This window comes from Stenella coeruleoalba, assembly GCF_951394435.1.
Source record: "Stenella coeruleoalba genome assembly, chromosome: 13".
Taxonomy (NCBI): domain Eukaryota; kingdom Metazoa; phylum Chordata; class Mammalia; order Artiodactyla; family Delphinidae; genus Stenella; species Stenella coeruleoalba.
The window spans coordinates 80,355,046-80,369,339 of record NC_137159.1 but is presented as its reverse complement, the minus strand read 5'-3'; the positions used below and the strand labels follow the sequence as shown (position 1 = coordinate 80,369,339).

General features: G+C 37.1%; 1 long non-coding RNA gene across 1 annotated transcript in view; it reads right to left on the bottom strand.

The window, feature by feature from the left end:
• Window positions 1-14,294, bottom strand: part of LOC307196412 — a 290,432-nt gene that overhangs the window by 40,126 nt on the left and 236,012 nt on the right. Inside the window, exon 3 of the long non-coding RNA XR_013831130.1 lies at window positions 12,281-12,561. This is a non-coding gene — a long non-coding RNA (uncharacterized lncRNA). The remainder of the gene's footprint in view (window positions 1-12,280; window positions 12,562-14,294) is intronic.

Here is a 14,294-nt window from a genome sequence, read left to right as displayed (position 1 = left end):
TAGATAAAGCCTTGGAATATCTGCTCTCTTGCTCACCTGTTACTACTAGCTACTTCATTATATGCATATTTCTAAATATTATGAATTATGAATTTGTCTACAGTTTCATTCTGGAGGAAATAACCCCAGTATATGCACTAAGAGGGAACCATAAATCAGGTGATGTAGCAAATGACTGTTTTCTACTTTCTAATAAACACTGCCTAAATATCCAGCCTCATTTTTCTTATACTACAACCTTACAGAATCATTATTCTTTTTTTAATTCTTAGCCTACTGGAAGATAGATTTATATTTTCTTACCATACACCTTCATACTGATATTATTCCCCAAGAAAAATGAGGTATTAGTGGTGATATAATGCTCTGTGTGGCACCAAAATGACAGAGAGTCTATCTGTAAAATACCAATGTGAGAAACAAGATAATTCCATTTAAACAAGAAGAGTGCTGAACAGATAAGCCATGGAATAGATTCAACAAAACATCTCACTCTTCCGCTCAGGACTATCTATAACACCTTGTACTTGTTAGCTTATGGAGGGCAGCACCTTGATATCACTAAGGCTGAGAAATAGGTGCTCAGTAAACATCACCTACGGATCAGTATCTGCTTATGTTATAATGCTTAATTATATTCCTAGCAAATGTGATGGGCAGACCATGTAGATAATAAGATACAAAGATACGATCTGAACTGGAGTTTACATAATCATGATTAGGTTATTATGATTTATATAAAAAACCAGATAATAGAATATAACAGATCTCCCAGATTTCTCATTTAATAAAGGTAGAACCTGAGACCAAGTGAATTTGAATGACTCACCCAAACTCACACAGGCAGGCAGTGGAACAGTGCAGACTCCTATTCCTGGGTGATTTAGATTATGGTTTATCTGGTTTGATATAAGGAATCTCAAGTGTTTCACTCAGGCTGCTTACATTCTAGTTGATACAAAATAAGACTAATAAACTACTGCAGGTAGTAATCTGGATTTTAGACAGGTGCATTCAATCAGATATTTAAAGAATGTCTCTATGGATATGACATCGTGCTGGGGGGCGACAAACTGGTGAACTACAACAACAGCAAAATATAATTTCTATCCTCGCTGAACTTGAGCTCTAACTGAACTCTTGCCCACTCCTATAAGAGTACAGAAATGCCTCCGTTGGAGACATTTTTCTGCAGGCTTAAAGAGGCTTCTGATCCAGTTAGTTTGGCTGAAAAGCATCCCAGAACACCTTCCCCACAGTCACATCCCGACATACATGCTTTAAATAACACCAACAGTAACTAATATTTTATTGAGCGCATTATAAATGTTCTGCTCCATGTACTTTAGGCGTATTTACACAATAAATTTCTAGAGCTACCTGTCCTTTTACAGCTGAGTAAACAGAGGCATAAAGGGTCTAAGTAGTGACCCTAAGCTGCTAAGGTCTGGAAGTTGTCGAACCAGGGATTCAAACCAAAGCAATCTGGCTCCAGAGCCCACATCTGTCATCACCTGGCAGCACTACCTACGTCTCTCCTAGGCTTCCCCTTACCACCTTGTACTGAACACACCTTTGTTCACTGTGTACACTTCCCTTCTGTATTCATATATGAAAACTGTCCCTTTCGTGCAAGGCCAACATCTGGTCTAACACCCTCCAGAAACCTCACTGGAACTCCCACCATTCATTGAGTACTTATGCCTTATTTGCACTCACCATGCAAAAAGTTTCTCTCTACGATGGTACACTTATTTTACTCTGTGTCCTGGGGCCAAGAGCAGATGACTTTCATATTTTTAATCTTCACAATATCTCTGTGAAGAGTATACTGTCTCCTTTAAACAGATAAAAATATTTAGTTTAGTGATCTGCCTAAGGTTACAAATGTCCTGTGTTGGGCTAGGATTCCAGAGCTATCTAATTCCTAAATTCAATGTATTTTCACTATATTTCTGCTGATATTGAAAGGCCCTGAAAATGACTTTGTCATTGTTAGAAGTAGAAAACTTAGCTAAAACAAAAGCCCCTACAATTATATTATGATGTCTGTATTAGTTTCCTTTTGCTGCTGTAGCAAATTCTTACAGCTTCGAGCGCAACAATACAAATTTATCATCTCAATAGTTCTGGAGATCAGAAGTCTGAAATGGATCTCACTGGGCTAAAAATGAAAGAGTTGGGAGGGTAGCATTCCCTCTGCCGGCTGTGAGGAGATTCTGCTCCCTTGCTTATTCCAGCTTCTGGAGGTTGTCCCCATTCCTTAGCTTCTGCCCACTTCCATTTTCAGCAACAGCAATCAAGTCTTTCTCATGTTGCATCATTCTGACACCAACTCTCTTGCTTCCCTCTTTCACTTTTAAGACCCTTGAGATTTCACTGAGCCTAAGGGTACTCTCTCTCATCTCAAAATCAGCTGATGAGAAACCTTACTTCTATCTGCAATATTATTTCCCCCTTGCCATGTAACCTTACATATTCATAGGTTCTGGGAATTCAGATGTGGACATCTTCAGGGTGGGGTCATATTCTGCCCATCACAGTGTTGTAAAACCAGTGCATTCGCTTAACATTACTAAATTGCCTACATGTGCCGAGAACTGTGTTAGGTGTTAAAGATAATGAGGTAAAGAATAGACCTATAGTGGAAAGGAGTCAGGGAAGGCTTCCTATAGAGTATGACCTTTGGCTTGAGTCTAAAAGAATAAGTAGTGATCTATCAGTGTGAAACAGGGCAGTTGGGACATGAGGCAAAAATGGAAAAGAAAAAAAGATCATTAATGGGAAGAGCATTTTCACTTAATTTGTATTATTCATTTGCTTACATTCTGATTACCATTTGCAATATGTTATAAGACGTTAGCACTAACATCCAGATTTGAAGCAATTTCATGGGCCTCTCAGTTTAGGAGCTCAAGCTCTGTTATTTAATCCAACTGTTTAATTTTATTTGATTAAAACTATTAGATTTTTAAATGAAAAATATCCTCAGGAGTGGTATGTGGAATATTTTTCAGCCCAAAATATCCAGATGTTAGTTGTTGGCACCAAGAACTACAAAGTCAGGACAACTGTTATTTATAAATAGAATGAACTCAGCGGATAAGAAAGAATAGAAATGCAGTGACTTCACATTCGTGATGGACACCTAGGGGGTTCCTGCTACCTTATACTGTGGGTGGGCAAACTCTCAAAGCTTTGCCTGTTGCTCCTCAGGTTTTCCCTCAGGAAATTGTCGATGGTGACCTGTAGGCACTGAAACAGCAGTGACCACCAGTAAGCCTTGTAGATACAAAACATGGTTCAGGATATACCTGATAAACATCACCATGCTCAAAACAAATGCAGCAGGAAAAACTGATTCTCCCTAATTCCTTTAGACTCCACAAGACGGCTAGCTGACAGTGTCCCAGATTTTTTGAGCAATCTCCCAGAAAGTCTAAGAAAGATGTTGCAAACATAGCCATTGCTTTAGAATTTGCAAGAGTCTTTTAAAAGCATTATCCTGTTTCATAGTAATCACTTTCATTTTTAGGTACTTTATAAAAACTTTATTAAAAGTTTTTTTTGTTTGTTTTAATTTTTTCTAATCCTTATAAAACCCTGTCAAGGAAACAGGAAGATATTTTTTGTCAGCACCTGAACAACTAACTTCACATAGAAAGTGCCAAATGCAAATAAATATGTATTTTGCATAATGAATGTTTTAATAGAAAAGTAAATGGAAGCTTGAAGTGGCCTGATGATATTTCTTAAGTCATGTGGACACATCTTTAACCTTTTATTTTGCTTTTATATTGTTTAAATATATATGTTCAAAATACTTTATTGTAGTAGTTAAACCAACTCATCATTCTGTTACCTCTTTGATTGCTTTAACTATTACAAAATCATCTCCCAACCAGAAGCAAACATTCACCTATATATATTGCCTTCAATTTTTAAAATATATCAGTAGCCAAGTGGGAGCATACAGGAGTTAGTATCCCAAGGGAATATAGTTTTTACCTGGTTATCAGGTACAGAGGGAGCTAGAATAGACATAAAACCAAACCCCAAAACCTACACCCATAAGAACATACTGAGGTCAACCAAGAGATCTGAGCTCTGAAGTTTCACTGCTTTTTAAAAATCTTCTCCCATTCATGAGTCTGTAGCAGTAGTAGATATTTTGTACCATTTTGTATAATTTAGTCACGCTACCAGCCCCAGTCACAGTTGATACAGCATAAGTCAAATGTTGACCACTCTTGTGCAATCAGAGATCTTTCTCCCAGAATTAGGAATAAAGACATTAATTTTTTGTATCATGTAGGATGGCTATATATAGGGTACCCCAAAATCCAGTCTTCAGAGAGAGAGAGAGAATGTAGAAAAAGTAAATAAGACACTTAGGAGATAAAAGAACAAAGGAAAACAAAGAGACTCTTAGTCATTTTCCTGGTTGTTGGTTCCTTCCAGAAATTTCTTCAGGTCAAGCTGCATTCCAATCTTTTGGTTCCTTAGTCAGCATCTACTTTTTAGAATTCCCCAATTTGTGTTAGCATTGGTTTGGCTTGGTATGTACATATTTGCAATAACTTAAATGTGAAATCCATAAGGGCAAAGAGTTTTGTTCATTTTGTTCATATGCTCTTAGCACCTAAAATATTTCTTGCACCTAGAACTCCCTCACTAAGTAGCTGTTGAATGAGTTGAAGAGCAACAAAAATAAACATCGACACAAGTCTCATAGGCTTGTCCTTTATTTCAAGGGAGTTCTGATGAGACGACAACAGGAATAAGAAGAAAAAGTATTTAGACTCTAGAGTAAAAGAGAAAAGTATTAAGCTTCTATGAGCTCTAAGGTAAAACAATTAACTCTTTCAAGGTCTAAGCCAATCACTGAGGGCTTCACTGATGTGGCATTTGGGCTAAATGTTGAAGGATGTCATAAAAATAAACAGTAGTGATTCAGGTTGGAGAAAATCTGAAATTTAGAAAAGATTTACATTAGGTTAGAATTTTCTAATACAAAAATTAGAAAGAGGAAACAGAACATGAGGATTCCCAGAGGCACAAGAAAAGATAATGAATGTATTTCAGATGCCTAAAAATTACCTTATGATTGACAGAGTTTGTGTGGGAGTCTAACTATGGGTGAAACTAGAGAGAAATGGGTAGCAGATCACATCATTAGGTCTTATAATCATAATTAGGAAGTTATTAATATTCACACAAAAGCAATGGGGACCACTGAAAATCATGTCGCTCCTTGCAGTAACTCTTGATCTCCCCATATTGTGATTGTGTCCATTTCCTGACCACTTGACCTCTTGCCAGCATCTCATCACTCCTACCTGATGACAGATAAGTATGTAGCTTACATTTCAAATCTTTCAGTCCATTTTTCTTCTCATGGTACATTGTTTGGTTGATCTATTTCTCTATATTATTTCAGAATTCAAATGTTAGTCATTTTTGACTTAAAGCAGAATGAAATGTCTCATACTAGCACATGTATTTAAAACCTAAATTGAATGTATTTTACAGTTTTTTTAAATGTAAAAAGAAAAAAAAAATATTTCAGCTAAAGGAACTTGATTCCTTAAGCTAAATTAGAGTTTCCACAGAGAAACTGCAAAAGGACAGAGATAATTTGGCTGAAATTGGCATGGTAGTTATATACCATGTGCGTCACCACTTTCAAAGGCACTGAAGTCACACCAGACTGCATCAGATTGGGGACAAAATCATTTTTGTAGACTGAGAACTGTTTCATGTCCACAGCTAGGCTTGGAATTTTCCACAGAAGCTGGACAAAAGTCAGCAATTTGCCCTGTGTCCTAGAAAATTAAGTACTTCCACAGGCTTCATCAGCACAAGAGCTAATCACTTGCTATATTCCAACTATTTCCAATGAATTTAATTCTGTCTCCTAATGGGAAAGAGCAGCATCAAGTAGGACTACCCAGTTAGATGCAGCCTAGCAGGGCAGATATGAACACAGGCTTCCAAAGTCAGAATGAGTGTGTTTTAATGCAGGATAGAATACCTACCAAGATACGAACTTTGGGTTAGTTACTGAATTTCTCTACATCTCAGGCACACCTTTCAAATATTGCTACTATTGTACCCAGCTCAAAGCATGGCTAAAAAATGGAATGACATATTTCTAAGAGCGCCCATCCTATAGTGAACTCTCAATAAGAGGTTAGCTCTTTTCAGCCCTTTGGACCCTTAGGGTCTGTGAGGAGGAGAAGGCAGGACCTTTTAGAATCAGGAAATCATGAGTGCAAACAACCACACTGTATCTTCTATCTAAGAAATACACAGAAACCAAGGAAGAGAAGCATTACCAAAATGGAGTTCTGGGCTTTAATTGAGGGGAGGAAATCAGGGAGTGTTTTAGGTTTTATAATGTGCATATATGTGATATACATTCTTTCATAATATACATACAAAAAGATAATGAAAATATATACCAATTGTGATGGTTAATTTTTTGTAGCAACTTGATTGGGCGACAGGGTGCCCAGACATTTGATCAAACATTATTCTGGGTGTGTCTGTGAAGGAGTTTCTTGATGATTAACATTTGAATTGGTAGAATGGGTAAAGCAGATTGCCCTCCCAAGTGTGGGTGGCCTCAGCCAGTTAGTTGAAGTTCTGACTAGAACAAAAAGACTGAGTTTCCAGAGAGAAAGAGGGAATTCCTCCTGCCTAATTGATTAATGTCCCAATGTCCCAGTTCAGTCTTTCCCTGCCTTCAGACTTCAGCTGAAACACTGGCCTTTTGTCTCAAGCTTTTGGACTGGAATTCTACCTCTCCCTCTCCTGGAACTCCAGGTCTCTAGCTTAACAACTGCAGATCTTGGGACTTCTTAGTGGCCATACTTTGTAAGACAATTCCTTATAATAAATCGGTCTCTCTCTCGCTATAATAATATACACATCCTGTTGCTTCTGTTTCTTTGGAGAATGCTGACTAATACATCAACAGAAACAAGAAAGGAATGTTTGCTATTGGGATCTAAACAGGGATCTAAAATCAAGAGAAGGCAGAAACAATAGGTCCTGTTCTTGGTACCTGTGAGGGAATTTTACCTGCCCCTAACAGAATTAGAATTCATACTTGTTATTTATAGATTCCATATTTGCAAATTAGTCTACAAGCTAAAATTTGTAACCCTGAAGTTGACATTCAGGGCATCTTCAGTTCATGGAAATATGCAGAGTGACAAAAAAACTTGAGTCACCTGGCTTTTGCAGCTGACATCAAGGGTGGTGAAGATCTACCTTGTTGTTTTATCTCTCACACTACAAACAAGAGTCCCTTAAGTGACCTTTCTCACATTTTTGTGTTTTGTTGTGATTTCACTGTTTAAAATGGCCCCAAAGCGTAGTGCTGACATGCTGTCTAACACTCCTGAGCACAAGAAGCTGTGATGTGCCTCACAGGAACAATATATGTGCTAGATAAGCTTCATTCAGGCATGAGTTACAATGGTGGGGGCTACAAGTTCACTGTTAATAAGTCAACACTATAATTAGATATCTTTAAGCAGAAAAACACGTAAAACAACGTATACATTGATCAGTTGATGAAATGTGATCAGAGGGTCTCAGAAACCTCAAACCCTGCATTTTTCCTAGGGATAATTGCTCAATATTCATAATTCAGTGTTTTCAGTGACTTTATAGTTGAAAGCACAGTTTAAAAACACAATTATTCAGCAAACTACAGTTTAAAAAATATTTACTTCCCAGTACATAGTGACACAATCTACACCTGACAGTAAGGTAAGGCTTTAATGCCTGTTTTCCCGACACATGGGTTCAGTAAGAGTCAGAGAAAAGAAAAGGCTTGTTTAATGATGACTCAGATAGTAAGTGACTGAGTCAGCATTAGAAAAACTCTAAAGCCTGTGATTTTTTTCCACCAGATCAGACTTCTCAGAGCTATCAACTGCACCATGCTGGGCTGCTAAGTGGGGCCAGATAGCTGGCATGGCATCAGGGCAGTCACTAGACAAAGACAAAAGACCAGGGCACTCAAGTCACCAGAGGAGCTTTACCTATGGATAAAATTGATGGAGAAAGAAGTTGTGGTAGAGACCACAGTTCAGACGTCAATAATAACAGCAACCAAAAAGAAGAATAGCCACTGGTTACTGGTGACCTGTTGTATAATAAGGCTCCTATTTGAACTCTTTAGAGTTAAGTTTGCTCCTAAGTATTTTATCATTTTTATTATAATATGTGTTTTATTCCACTATATATTTTAATTTATTTTACGTATGAAGTTATCAATTTATTTTGAACCCAAACTTATGACTATAAATGCAAAACATGTATATTTTGTACCCCTCAAATATGCTGACTTTTAATTTTTCACAGAGCATTTACAGTATTTAATTCTGCAATTTCTCTAGGTTCTTTGCACCCTTGTGTCCTTCATGATTTTGTTTCCTCTGTGTACTGCTACCCTTTATTCTTCCTTTTCATTTAAGGGATCAAAAAGAGCCAACAAAGATTATCTGTTTACTGTGCAACTGCAGTAATACAAGAACAACTTTTGGCAATGGAGATAAATAGGTAGATTCCAGAGATGTATAGGATAATAAGTGGTTATGATTTAATGATTGATTACTTGATTGAATGTGGGTGAAGGAAGGTGTGGAAGTATACTGGGTAAAGTAATGATAATGGGGCACTGGCAAATAGCAAAGTCCAAGTTGGGAAGACAAATATAATGAAGTCTACTGCATTTATAGAGGGGAAGTTAGAGAATTATTAAACAGTGAGAAAAGTTTGAAAGTGATGTAATGGAACATTTATTACATGCCATGGTAGGGCTGAGAAAAGGGGGTGGGGGTAACAGGTTCTATAAACTTCCTGATAGCAGGAACTATGTTTTCCATTGTTTCTTGCACTTGTCTACAAAAATTTATCAGGGAACATTTTGTTCAGCTCCCACACCTTCTTATATGATTCCAACAAAAGTGCCCAAGTTCACAGCTCCAGAATTATAGCCTAATCACTTGATGGATATTAAGTTTTTAAGGTGGCTAATTTAGAATGGGCTGCTCTTCAGTGTACGTCAATGACATTTAAGGAGAATTCTACAGTAGGACATCTTTTTTTTTTTTTTTTTTAACATTTTTACTGGAGTAAAATTGCTTTATAATGGTGTGTTAGTTTCTGCTTTATAACAAAGTGAATCAGCTATACATATACATAAATCCCCATATCCCCTCCCTCCTATGTCTCCCTCCTACCCTCCCTATCCCACCCCTCTAGGTGGTCACAAAGCACCGAGCTGATCTCCCTGTGCTATGTGGCTGCTTCTCACTAGCTATCTATTTTACATTTGGTAGTGTATATATGTCCATGCCACTCTCTCACTTTGTCCCAGCTTACCCTTCCCCGTCCCTGTGTCCTCAAGTCCATTCTCTATGTCTGTGTCTTTATTCCTGTCCTGCCCCTAGGTTCATCAGAACCATCCTTTTGTGTTTTTTGTTTTGTTTTGTTTTGTTTTTTAGCTTCCATATATATGTGTTAGCATACAGTATTTGTTTTTCTCTTTCTGACTTACTTCACTCTGTATGACAGTCTCTAGGTCCATCCACCTCACTACAAATAACTCAATTTCATTCTTTTTCTGGCTGAGTAATATTCCATTGTATATATGTGCCACATCTTCTTTATCCATTCGTCTGTCGATGGACACTTAGGTTGCTTCCATGTCCTGGCTATTGTAAATAGAGCTGCAGTGAACATTGTGGTACATGACTCTTTTTGAATTATGGTTTTCTCAAGGTATATGCCCAGTAGTGGGATTGCTGGGTCACATGGTAGTTCTAATTTTAGTTTTTCAAGGAACCTCCATACTGTTCTCCATAGTGGCTGTATCAATTTACATTCCCACCAGCAGTGAAAGAGGGTTCCGTTTTCTCCACACCCTCTCCAGCATTTGTTGTTTGTAGATTTTTGAATGATGGCCATTCTGACTGGTGTGAGGTGATACCTCATGGTAGTTTCGATTTGCATTTCTCTAATGGTTAGTGATGTTGAGCATCCTTTCATGTGTTTATTGGCAATCTGTGTATCTTCTTTGGAGAAAAGGACATCTTATCGTATCCCTCTAATCACTGCCATGTCTGGATAATGATGCCCGGAACTGCCACCATCGTGAGCATGAAGCCAATATACAGAAAGAGTGAAGCCAATATACAGAAAGAGCAAAGTCAATAGAATCGAAAAGAAGCAGAATAGAAGACCTGGCATACCACAAGTAAAGTCATCTTCACTATTGATCTTACTGTATAAGAAAATTCCTTTATCACTAATCCATTTTGAACTGAATTTCTATTACTTGCAGAAAGTACCCCAAGAGAAAGGATCAATTGGATCCCACACAATAAATAGGATATGATAGGCATCCAGCAAAAATGGTTTAATCAACAAACGTACAGGTGTAAATAAAGTCTGGCAATATTTTGATATTTGAATCCTGAAGGGTCATCATGATAAAGGCTTATTATCCCTTAGTTTTTATGTGACTAATCAGTTTGATGATTTAGGTGAATTAGCCATGTCTAATGTTTCATGGAGAAACATAACATGTGCACATTTACTTCTACAAATATTTTTTAAAAGCTGAGACAATGTGCAAAATTCATCCAGCTGATGGGAGATCTGAATCTGGAGGGTTGCTCAGATCTGTTCTGAATCTAAGGAAAGAACTGGGCCTTTACAAACAATATAAGCCAGATATTGGATACGTGCTGTCCCAGAAGGGCAAAGTGACATCCTCCATCTGAAGAATTCCAATGAGAATTGAGAGCTGCAAACTCTCTGCTGGCAGTATTTCCAGCATGTGGAGGAATAAATCCCTCAGTGCTGAAGGAGGACCTGGGTAGCTTATCATAACATCCACTATAGAAACACATACCATAATCTCATTAGCTCTGTGCTTAAAGGGGTAAGAGTTTTTTTTGTTTTGTTTTGTCAGTTCATGACCTAGCTGCAAATGGATGCATCTGGACCCAAGAGCCGATCATTAGATCAATGGTTCTCAACTGGGAGAGAGTTTGCCCTGCACAGGACATTTGTTAATGTCTGGAATCATTTTTGGTTGTCACAACTGGTAGAGGGTGCTATTGGCATCTAGTGGGTAGAGGACCAGTGGTGCTTCTAAAACATTTTGCAGTGCGTGAGACAGCACAACACAGAATTTTGCTTCATAAAATATTAGCAGTGCGGAGGTTGAGAAACCCTGGTCTAGAATCTGTGGATGCTCCATTTTTTTTAAGGTATTGATTGTAAAAATAGCAACGCAAGCCAATTTATATTTAAACAAGAAGAACTCCATTTCTTTTAACCAAAATTATACATATTGCTTCAGAAATTCTATATCTTTTTTTTTTCTCTTGTGCACTGAAAATGTCTTGGTTCTTGTCATTTTCCTATCCTTCTATAAAACTAGAAAGTTTTTAGGCAAAACAGCCCAGTCACTAATTCAATGGTTAGATGAAATGTATAATGCACATTTTCTCACAGGTGATATCAAGAAGAAAAGGAATACTGAATCTAGCTAATTGCTAGATTTCACATAATATTTCATAATATTTGGTTATGGAAGGTCAGGCGCAAAGTTTGAAAGAATGATACAGGTATCCTTTTAATCCTCTCAATATCTCTTTAGGCTAAGATCCAGGGTATTTTTCCCATTTCCAAACATCTTAGGAAAAAGACAATATTGGAACTGCTGTCATAAGCATTTAAAAAGGCAATGACAAGTTATTGTAGTGGATATATGAGTAAGTGTGCTATGCATTAGAAATAGGTTTTGCAAATTACTGTGTGTTCATAATGAAAGAGCATGGGACATGGTAACACAAGTTTGAAATACTCCTGAGCCATTGACAAGCTTTGTGTCCTTGGTCATGTCACTTATTCACTGAACCTGTTTCCGCACTTTAATATAATGATGCACGCTTTGTAGTGTCAATATTTGCATGTACATGTGTGTGCATGCTCATATATCTGAAGTTCAAATGCAATTAAATTACTAAATGCACAAGAAAGTATCTAGCACTGTGCCTGGCCCACCTCACATGCCAGGTGAATCTTAATGACCAGCACTCAGTCTCACCTAAAAAGACAAGAACATCTTGTACATAATTACTTCTGCCTTCTAAGATAACCACTGCTGTTTGGCAACACAGTAGGAACTCCCAGTAGAAGCAACCTTGCTCTCACTGTAACTGCTCCAGAGAAATCAAAATATAATTACCTTTTTATTTGGAAACTTGATTGATGCAGCAACCTTCCTCATGGCTACGGGGAGATAAAACTGGGCCAAGGAGAAAAACCTTGGTTTTATTCTGCCTTGTTGCTCCTGTTGCAGGGATAATTTGAGTTCAGGGTGTGGTGTACCGCAGCTGATTGGAGAGAAGATCTTGAGCGCATCAACTCTCAGATTATCTTGATTACAGAAACTGGGGGCTCCCACTCCATGTTCATGAATATGATGAGGATGTGACACACTCCACTGCTAAGGCAGCTTTCTGCTTTCTATGAATACAAGGAGAAAGCCAGTTTAAGAGTCAGTGTCAAGGCCGAAGGACCAGAATCATGACAAAATCAAGTATAGCTCCCCTAACAGGTGCTTCTCTGCCTCAGGGGAAAAAAATATAGAGAGAGACAATTATTTATAGTTGAAAATAGCAATTACATCAGTTTTTATTGATTAAAATGAAATTATTCTTAATAGAATCTATTTTATTTAAAAGTATATGCCTCTCTTAATGACAATGGTGGCTATAAGACTCCCTAAAATTATCAGTTGGAAATTAACACTGAAAGTACCTTTCACTCACATTCTTTTGGAATGGATTTTTTTAAAAAGTCAAACTCCCAAAGATTGTAAATTCTTCAATCAATCCTCAAGCTCTCATTAATTTGGCTAGCCTCTTACACTTTAAAAAAATACTTAAAAATAAATTGAAAAACTGTCTTAAGTTCTATAAACATCAATCAGGTAAATAGGGAAGGTGGGGGAATAGTGGAAAGCTCTGGGCAGGGGAGTAAGGTTAGTGAATGTTGATGAGATATATTGAGAGTGGTGTTATAATTCAGAGCACCTAGTTTCTCATCCTAACGGTTCTACACCTGCTGTCTGGTGTTTTGCAAGTCATTTTATCCCTTTGAGTTTCAGGTTCCTACTTGCAAAGTTGTGATGACAAATAGCTCTATCCCTTAAAAGTTTCTAGAAAATTACATGACATTATGAGAATAATATGCACTGCATATTATTTTAAAGCATGGTGAAAGTGTTCACCATTATCATTAACAGCATTACCTAAAAATATAGTTTATTAAGGAATAAATAAGATGTGTAAAGCATAATGTGTGGTCCATAGCAGGTCTTCAGCAATGGTGACTGATGAACATGTTGTACAGATAAAACTGAAGAGAAAATGCCACCTACAAGTTGTATGGGGCTCAACACGTAATTTCTTCTTTTTAATTCTCAGTTCCCTCATCTGCTAAATGTTGAATGATGATTAACTCAAACAATATATATAAACACACTTACATGCTCAAATAAACATTAAAAAGAGTAGATGGTACTGATGATAGCAATATTTGTTTAATATTAGTAGAGGTAATAGTATAAGTAGAAATAATAATGCAAATATTGTGTGAAACATCATCAAACAAATACCTTCTATTTTAATTTATTTTTAATTGAGGTAACATTGGTTTATTGCATTATATGTTTCATGTGTACAACCTTATATTTCTACTTCTGTACACACTAAAGCATACCCACCACCAAAAATTTAGTTTCCACCCATCACCATACAGCTGATGCCCACTACCCATTTTGCCCTTGCCCCTGCTCCTTCCTCTCTGGTAACCAATACTCTGCTCTCTGTATCTATGGCCGTTTATGTTGTTTGTTTGTTTCTTATATTCCACATATAAATGAAATCACACAGTGTTTTTCTTTCTCCATCTGACTTATTTCACTTAACATAATACTTGCAAGGTCCATCCATATTATTGCAAATGGCAAGATTTCATCTCTGTTATGGCTGAGTAGTATTGCATTGTGTGTGTGTATGTGTTTGTGTGTGTGTGTGTATCACATCTTCTTTATTTATTCATCTGTTCAATTATACCACAAGCAAAAGTATCAAAGTATCATTTGTTACTCACTACTCTAGATGATGTCTTTGTAATTTCCCTTAGGGATTGAAGACTTGGCTACATAGATTCTTCTTCAGTGCTTATTATATTTG